Here is a 10,068-nt window from a genome sequence, read left to right as displayed (position 1 = left end):
AAATCTCGTCCTCTCTATTTGTCACATGTATTTATCTGTCTCACTGTCTTTTAAGCTTTCCCTTTCCTATAAATATTTACTCTTTTTTTTGTACATGTACGTCTCTCGTGCATGTAGCTCCGACTGTCTCTCTTTCGCTTTCTCTCCCACTTGATATGACACGTAATTGCTTTTATTTTTTTTTTAAACTTCGTCACTGTAACGTGTTTGATTTCATTTTGTAATAGACACTATTATAAGCAGAAAATGCTAGCTTCCAAATCCTGTTTTCTGATTGGGTGAAAATTACCAAACTTTAAACGTCTGTAACATTCTTCTAATTTTTTTTCTATAAATGAATCAAAATCAGATTGGGCATGAAATATTACATCAGCTGTGACTGCAACAGAAAAGGTCCTCTAATACTCTCCTTCTGTCTCCTTCTGGCATACTATTGCGAAAATTGTCCAGTAACCACGACCTACTCAGCTAGTTCACTATGTTAAACGCTCTCACGCTGAGGTATTTCGCCCAAGAAAAGGCCGTACCTTAAGCCTGATACATATAAAAGAATAAAGGCAAAAGAATGCATGTGTGTGCGTGATTGTGTGTTTATGTGGGGTTGGGATACAGAAGGAAAGAGAGTGATAGAAAGGTTTTGTGTGGTAAGAGGTTTGCATCCCAAACACATGGTTCAAGCTTCGGTCTCACTGTGTATCATTTGGGAAAAATTTTCTGTTTAGACTCAAGGCGACCATGCCTTGTGAGTGAATAATTTGTTACACAGAAACTGAAACAAGACGGTAAGCTGGCAGAAACATTAGCACGCCGGGCGAAATGCTTCGCAGTATTTCGTCTGCCACGTTCTCAGTTCAAATTCCGTCGTGGTCGACTTTGCCTTTCATCATTTCGGGGTCGATAAATTAAGTACCAGTTACGCACTAGGGTCGATGAAATCGACCTAATCCCTTTGTCTGTACTTGTATGTCTCCTCTATCTTTAGCCCCTTGTGGGCAATGAAGAAATAAGAAACTGAAACAAGCGCGTCGTAAATATATCTGTGTGTATATATGTATGTATATGTGTGTGTGTGTGTGTAGAGAGAGAGAGAGAGGGGGGACCATAAGTCACTCAAGTCACTGAGGGTTTGTAATGTTTGATGATTCTTTTATTTTTTGACATTTTTTCTTTTCTTTTCTGGGAATTTATGGTCCAGGTACTGGAAAATAATTATGGGAAAATATGGCACTGCACAACGCACCCAAGGGATGAAATTGTTCTAGCAAAATTAGGGGTCAGTTACTCAAACACAGAAAGCATATCGTTAGCACTTTCAAGTGAGAGATGCTCCAAGTGAAAACAATTAGGAACTTAGTACGTCATTTGAAAAACAAGGGTAGTAAAGTGATCTTTTATATATATATATATTATATATATATATATATATATATATATATATATATATATATATATATATATATATATATACATATATATATATACATATATATATTACATATACATACATATATTATATATATATATATATAGATATATATATATATAATATATATATATATATGTATATATATATATATATATATACATAGATACTGATTTGGCAAGAAAGGATTTCGTTTTTTGCAGATAGAGTTACGATTTTTTAAATGACTTTTGTCAATCTTATGCTTTTTTTTTCCTTTTAACATTTGACAGCCGTTACTGTTCGCTTTCTTTAGAAGCAAATTGATGATGAACAAATCAAAGTCGTAATTGAATCTGATTGTCATATAACTGAGTGAGAGATTGCAGAGAAGTTAATAAGTATTACACACAACAATTGAAAATCACTTACAAGGTCTTGGACTCTTTACGAAGCTCGATATTTGGGTTCCACATAAATTGAAAAAAATTTCACTTAGCACAACGTATCAATATTTGCGATATGCATCTCAAACGCAATAAAATCTCCCTGTTTTTGAAATGAATCATCATTTGAGACGAGAAATGGATTGTCTACAATAACCTCAATCGAAAACGATCACGGTCCAAGCATAACGTTCACGGTTGAAAGCTGAATTGTATAAAAAAAAGTTCATGCTATCAATTTGGTGGGTTGCAAATATGTTGTGCATTTTGAGCTGCTGCCAACGAACCAAACTATCAATTCAGACGCTTACTGTCAACAACTAATAAAACTGGAGGTAGTGATCGAAGAAAAATGGTCAGAATTGGTAAACAGTAAAGGAATCATGACAATGCTATACCACACATATCTTTGCTAACTCGTAAAAAATTACACTGGCCAGTAAATTCTAACCTTTCTTCTGCTGAAGAGTAATTTACTTTGGAGTAATTTGGGGTCACTGAGTTTAAAAATGGCAATAGTGTTTCTTCTATCGCCTCTAGTTTTGTTTTTGTTTTACTATGAGCTGTCCCATATTGGCCCACCTTTAGCTACATGCTTGAAATTTTTGGATTCCACTGACTCTTTTTATTATATATGAGGGTGTTTTACAGTATCAAAGACAAAGAATGAACGTTAGTGACATTGTTAAAAGATACTACTGGGTTTCCTTAAAGATTAATAATGGTGATCCAGGTAAATCGTGGGCCAGCACAATGTATATAAACCCTCTGCCGAAAATCTATACCAATGGACAAAGGGCACAAGGGAACAATTAAAATTTGGTATTCCCATGATATTGTGGGAACCACAGAACCATGTAAACGATTGCTACTTTTGTCTCAGAAGAGAATGTGACAGAAAATACGTTACCCAAATCTGGATTCAGAAATTCATCCACTGCTTCACTCAGATGGAATACCAGTACCCGTTTTCAAGGATCTACCTTCACTTCAAATTGAAAGTGATGATATATGTGAAGTAGATATAAACGATGAACATGATAGTGGTATAGACTTTGTAGAAACATCGACCAAAGAACGTGAAAACTTCAACCATGTAGAACTTAAGGGTTTAGTTAGATACCTAGGACTGTGTAAAGAGTTATGAGAACTGTTAGTTTCTAGACTTAAAGAGAAGAATTTGGTGTAGAAAGAAACAAACGTGACTTTTTATTAGAACAAAGAAAAATATCTCTTGGCATTCTTTAAATCTGGAAAACATTTTGTTTACTGTTGTGGCGTGGTGGGACTGTTAAACACGATGGATGTTGAAAAGTATGATCCTAGTGAATGGAGACACTTTATAGTTAGTTCAAAGAAGGGTCTAACACGCGTATTACTCTATAATGGAAACTTGTTTGGTGCGCTTCCTGTTGGTCAGTCTGTGTATATTAAAGATAATTATTATCACATAAATGTTTTATTAGATTCACTTAAGTATGATGAATGCAAATGGGTTATATGTGTGGATAAAAATGGTCAACTTTTTATTTGGCCAACAAGGAGGGTATATAAAATATCTTTGCTTCCTATGTTTATGGGATAGCCAAGCGAGAGACAAACATCGAGAACAGAAACTCTGGCCAGTTAGGAAATGTTTGACTGTTAGGGAGAAGAATATCATACACCAACCACTTGTTGAGCGAGAGAAAATCATCTTCTGATCCCTTCATATTAAACTAGGACTAATGAAGTAATTTGTCAAAGCTCTTAATTTGGAAGGTAACTGTTTCAAATTCATTTGTACATTTCGTGCCCTAATGGCCACAAATCTGGAGGTCAACGAAATGCCAGAACGTCTCGTGTTTGATGGCTGACCTTGAAAAATAACATTCTTTTGTGACTGTTATGAAAGGATTTTGTGGGAAGTCAAAAGTCTGCAAATTGAAAATATTTGGCAGAGTCATTACTTGACAGCTTTCATCTTTTAAGCTGCAACATGAGCATAAAGCTTCATTTCCTCAATAGCCATTTTCATGAATTTATTGCTAACATCGGAGACGTGAGCGATGAGTATGGTGAGTGTTTCATAAAAAAAAACATCAAGATTATGAATGAGAGATATCAAAGGCCAATGGAACACACGGCAGACTACTGTTGGAGTATTCAAAGAGACTGTGTAGACATGGAACACTCCACATACTCTCGCAAGCGAAAACGTGTTCAAAGAATATGAAGGTGTATGTATGATGGTTTGTGCTTTATCCATCATGTTAGAAAATTAACAGAATATATTTAGTAAAAGGTGATGCTATCTTACATTTCATATTCTATTGACATTTATAACTAAGGGTTTTAAGCTATAAAACTTAGTAAACTATCCTGACCAAGTAAATTATTTATAAAGTACAGCATAAAATAAGGGTATGCTATAGAATGATAACCTGATGTGTTAGGGAAACATGGATGCCATATTTGAAATCAGCATCGCAAAATTAACTAAAAACAACCGCAAAACCCAAATCTGCAAAACGTGTGTTGACTAGTGTTATTGGAGCTTGGTTGGGAAGTCATGTCATATCCACTATTTAGCCCTGAGCTTGCACCATCAGATTACCATTTATTTCCAAGTTTGCAAAATTTTTTCATTGGTAAAACATATAATAACGATGCTGACCTGAAATCAAACTTCCTTCAGTTTTTGGCTAATAAGGACCAGAAGTTCTGTGAGCGCGGAATCTTTAAGTTGCAAGAAATATGGTTAAAGGTCACCGGACAAAATAGAGATATAATTGATTAAAGTTCATGCTTTGCATGAATAAAACTGACTTTTATTTCACCTTAAAGAGGCAATCCCAACACACGCACGCACACACACACACACACACACACGCACGCATGCTTGTGTGTATGTGTGTATTTTTGCATTTGCTTTCTGTGTTTGTTTCACCCTATCGCTTCACTACCGGTGGCAGCGTGTTTACAACCTCATAACTTAACGATTTCGGTAACAAGACCGATGGAACAACATATATATATATATATATATATTATATATATATATATATATATATGTATACACGACACGTACCAGAAACTACTGCATGTCGCAATTCGCGCCATGTGGCACACATAGGAAGGGACATAGTGTATCCTGATCAATATAGCGACAAGTACAGGAAGTCATACTTCGTCCGTATCGACGATAACCATTGATTTGCAAGATCAACTAAATTCATTTAATTAGACGATAAGTGAATCAGTATTCCTCAGAAAAGCGCCTCTTCAGAACTATTATCAGAAGGAAATAAATACAATCACATGTGACAATACTGGTCCTTTCAAACACAGGTATAACACATCCAATAGTCTTCTGCATAGTTTCCGTGTAAAGCGTCTACCGAATTTTACTGAAAGTGTAACAGTTCACCGAGGGCTGTACAGAGTGGCACACACATTCACACACACAGTCACGCGTGCACAAAATCATACACCCAGACATGCACACACACATACACACATACACACGCGCGCACACACACATATATATATATATATATATATATATATATATACTCATCTATGTATATGCATGTATAAGTTCCTGCTTCAATGTCTTCGTATGCCGTATATATTGTATGAAAATACACACACACACAAAACCACACACAGAAATTCACACAATACATATGTATGTATATATTCTTGCATTTATGTTATATATGTGTACACACACAAATACAGAGAATTATATGCAATGTCTCTCTCTCTCTCTCTCTCTCTCTCTCTCTCCCTATATATAATATATATATATATATATATATAGATATATGTATATAGTACACCTATATATATGTATATATATATATATATATAATATATATATATAGATATGTATATATATATATATATATATGTATATATATATATATATATATATATATATATTATAACACATATACATAAATACATACATACATACATACATACATACATACATACATACATAAATACACAAATATACTTATGTGTGTGAGTGTATGCATATATCTGTGTACTTAAACATACTTACGTACCAACACATATGCACACACATATTTGTATGTATGTACATATTTCTGTTTACATAGGTGAACCCATACATGCATACATGTACACTTATATATATTTACACACACATATGTGTTTGTGTGTGTGTGTGTGTGTTCGTATGCGTGTTTGCTTGTACATGATCCCCATATGTATCGATACGTTGTCTACACATGTATATTTAATTTACGCCTATTTATACGGCCGTCTCGTCGCCATTGGCAAATTGTTATTTCCAATTAGCATTGGACGCATTTACTCACAAATTTTGCACTTACATATACGAATTGCTATTTGCCCGCTCACACCACCAACAATATCTCTCACTCATTTTCCCCTCTTTCTCTCCCTCTCGGTCATTCTCACCTGTATTTCACCCCCAACACTCTTTTACCCTTTCGCATTTCCTCTCTCCTTGCTTTCTCTACTTTGCAATATCACATCACGATTAATTATCATACTCTCTCGGACAATTACTTCACTTTGCCTGCCTGTCTGTTTGCCTGTCTGTTTCCCAGCCTGTCTGTCTTTCAATGTATCTGTATGTATGTGTGTCTACCTCACTATTTCATTCTCTCCCTTTTACCCTTATCTCTATCTCTCTCGCTCTGTATCTTTCTGATGTTTAATTTTTCTGCCTACGCTTCATCCCATTGTCTATTTATGTATGTATGTATGTATGTATGTATGTATGTATGTATCTATCTATCTATCTATCTATCTATCTATCTATCTATCTATCTATCTATCTATCTATCTATCTATCTATCTATTTCGCTGTCTGTCTGTCTATCTATCTATCTATCTATCTATATATCTATCTATATATCTATCTATCTATCTAGCTATCTATCTACTGTCTGTTTGTCTATCTATCTATCTATCTATCTATCTATCTATCTATCTATCTATCTATCTATCTATCTATCTATCTATCTATCTATCTATCTATATATCAACCAAACTTTCTATGTATCTGTGCTTACCTTGCTCTCTGTCTTACTCCAACTAACAAATTATCTTCCATTATATTTATGCCTCTTTCCATTCTCTCTCTAATTCCATTTCCTTCTCTCCCAATCCGCTTTCCCTCTTAACAGTAGGATTTCCCCACCCCTCCTTCAAATCACTATCCTCCCTCATCCATTATTACTCAATCGTTGTTCAATTATCACTTTCATTTTACTTTCACTTTCACTTTCAACATCCCACATACGTACTGTATTCGTAAGCGTCACAATCTCCCTTTTATTCGAAGACAAATGTTGTATTGGCCTTCTTTGAAACTATTTATCTTGATGCCCTTCTCTTACTTCTTCTCTCATAATTTCGTATCAATCGTTCTTTACTTTTTCTTCTCTTATTACTTCCTTTTATTTGATTTCATCCTTTATTTATTTGTTTTCGCCATTAGATTGCGGCCATGCAGGAGCACAGCCTGGTTGAATTTTTAGTCGAATGAATCGACGACGGTACTTGCTTGCCTGAAAAGCCTTGTATTTATCATATCGGGCTCTTTTGCCGAACCTCTAGGTCATGAGGACGTAAACACACTAACGCCAGCTGTCAAGCGGTGAAGAAGAGGAAAGACAAACACAAAAATACACGAAGACACGCAACCCCACAGACTCACAAATGTATGTATATATATATATATAAATAAATAAAATAAAAATAAATGCGCCCTTTCAAAGCCTAACCCGGCTCATGGGCCCGGTTTCCCGGTTTCAATGGCGGATGTTTTCCCCAGCTGGACGGGATGCCAGTCCATCGCAACGTTACTCATTTGTGCCAGCTGAGCGGACTGGAGCAACGTGAAATGAAGTGTTTTGCTCACGAACACAGCGCGTCACCAGGTCCAGGAATCTAAACCACAATCTTACGATCATGATGCTGACACCCTAACCACTAAGCTACGCGCCTACACACACACACACAACAAACACACACACACACACACACATATATATATATATATATATATATATTTATATATTATATATATTTTATTTTATATATATATATGTATGATATAATCTACTATCTATCTATCTATCTATCTATATATATATATATATATATGTCTATCTATCTATCTATCTATCTATCTATCTATCTATCTATCTATCTATCTATCTATCTATCTCTCTCTCTCTCTCTCCCTCTCTCTCTCCTATATATATATATTTATATTATATAATATTCATTAGTAGTTGGAGATGGATTTTGTACTAGGTATTTATTAGGTACAACATATTTTCGACTCATACTTATTTATCCAAATTATTTATTATATAAAATGTGTGCATATATATATATATATATATATATATATATACGTATATGAATATATATACAATGAGCATCTTTCGCTTTAATTGGCCCCAAGCTGTAATAGATGACATCTGCCCAAGTGTCTCGAAGTGGTACTGAAATCAGGACCATGTGGTTGAAAAGTAAGCTTCTTACCCCACTGCTACACCTCCTCCTCAAAATGGCCACGCCTGCACCTGTTTCCTTTCCTTTTTGTTTTCTTTCTCTTTTTTCCTTCTTTCAGTTCCTTTCTTTCTTTCTTTCTTTTTTTCTTTCTTTTTTCCTTTCTTTCTTTCTTGCTTGCTTGCTTGCTTGCTTTCTTGCATGCTTTCTTTCCTTTCTTTTCCTTTTTCTTGCTTTCCCAGGTTCTATGTTTTTTGTCATTCATTCTTTTGCCATTCATTCATCACTTCTTTTTCTTCACCTTTTCTTCTTTCTTTTGTTTCTTTTTTCCTGTTATTCGTTCATTCGTTCGCTCAATCATTGCTTCAATCCTTTCTTCACTTCTTTTATTTTATTCATTCTTTTTTTTCTTTTGTCTTTACTCTTTCTTTTTCACTTATTGTTTCTTTCCTTCTCGTGTTCGTTCCCTCCTTCTTGCACTCTTTAATTTTCCATTTTTTCTTTCTTTATTTTGTCCTTCCTTCCTTCATTCATTCATTCATTTCTTCATTCATTCACTCACTCATTCCTGCATTTTTTCCCTCTCACTCCGCTTTTTGTCCTTGCATATTCTGTCACTACTTTCCATTTAGCTTCCTTGTTGCTCTTTGCTCGTTTCACCCTCACTCCCTCTTCCTTCGCTCCCCTTCTCTTCTCTCTCATTACCTCTGTCTCATTCTCTTTTCCTCACTCTCTCTCTCTCTCTGCGTACCTTTTCTCCAAATTCTATGCCAAATCAATCATCTATACGTTCCGTCTCCGTCAATCATCGTAGACCCCTCTCCTTCTCTCTCTCTCTCATTTCACACAGTTTCGTACAAACCACAATACTCTGCCTTCTCGCTCGTACACCCTTTATCGTCTAACTTTGTCAACCACTACCTTAACAACAGCAACCAAAAGATAGACAACGACAAGAACAGCAGCAACAACAACGACGAACACAACAACAGTAATTGCACCAGAAATATCGATAACAACAAGAGCAAGAACAATAAAAATAACGAGAACAATAACAAAGTCGGCAACAAATCTGATAATGTAAAAACAGCTAAATAGAAAACAATGACAAATATACAACAGCCGCGTCACCAACAACAGCAACAACATCCATAAAATAATATGGAGGATAATAAATCTAATACTCTTACTCTTTTACTCTTTTACTTGTTTCAGTCAGTTGACTGCGGCCATGCTGGAGCACCGCCTTTTGTCGAGCAAATCGACCCCGGGACTTATTCCTTGTAAGCCCAGTACTTATTCTATCGGTCTCTTTTGCCGAACCGCTAAGTAACGGGGACATAAACACACCAGCATCGGTTGTCAAGCAATGCTACGGGGACAAACACAGACACACACAAACATACACACACATATATATATACATATATACGACAGGCTTCTTTCAGTTTCCGTCTACCAAATCCACTCACAAGGCTTTGGTCGGCCCGAGGCTATAGCAGAAGACACTTGCTCAAGATGTCACGCAGTGGGACTGAACCCGGAACCATGTGGTTGGCAAGCAAGCTACTTACCACACAGCCACTCCTGCGCCTATAGTTTCAAATTTTGGGACAAGGACAAGGCTTTCGAGGTTGGGGGTAAGTCAAATACGTCGATACCTGTGCTCACTTGGTATTTATTTTATGGACCATCTAAGGGACGAAGGGCAAGGTC

The sequence above is a fragment of the Octopus sinensis genome, linkage group LG16 (genome assembly GCF_006345805.1).
Source record: "Octopus sinensis linkage group LG16, ASM634580v1, whole genome shotgun sequence".
In the NCBI taxonomy this organism is placed as follows: Eukaryota; Metazoa; Mollusca; class Cephalopoda; order Octopoda; family Octopodidae; genus Octopus; species Octopus sinensis.
This window is presented reverse-complemented; position numbering follows the sequence as displayed.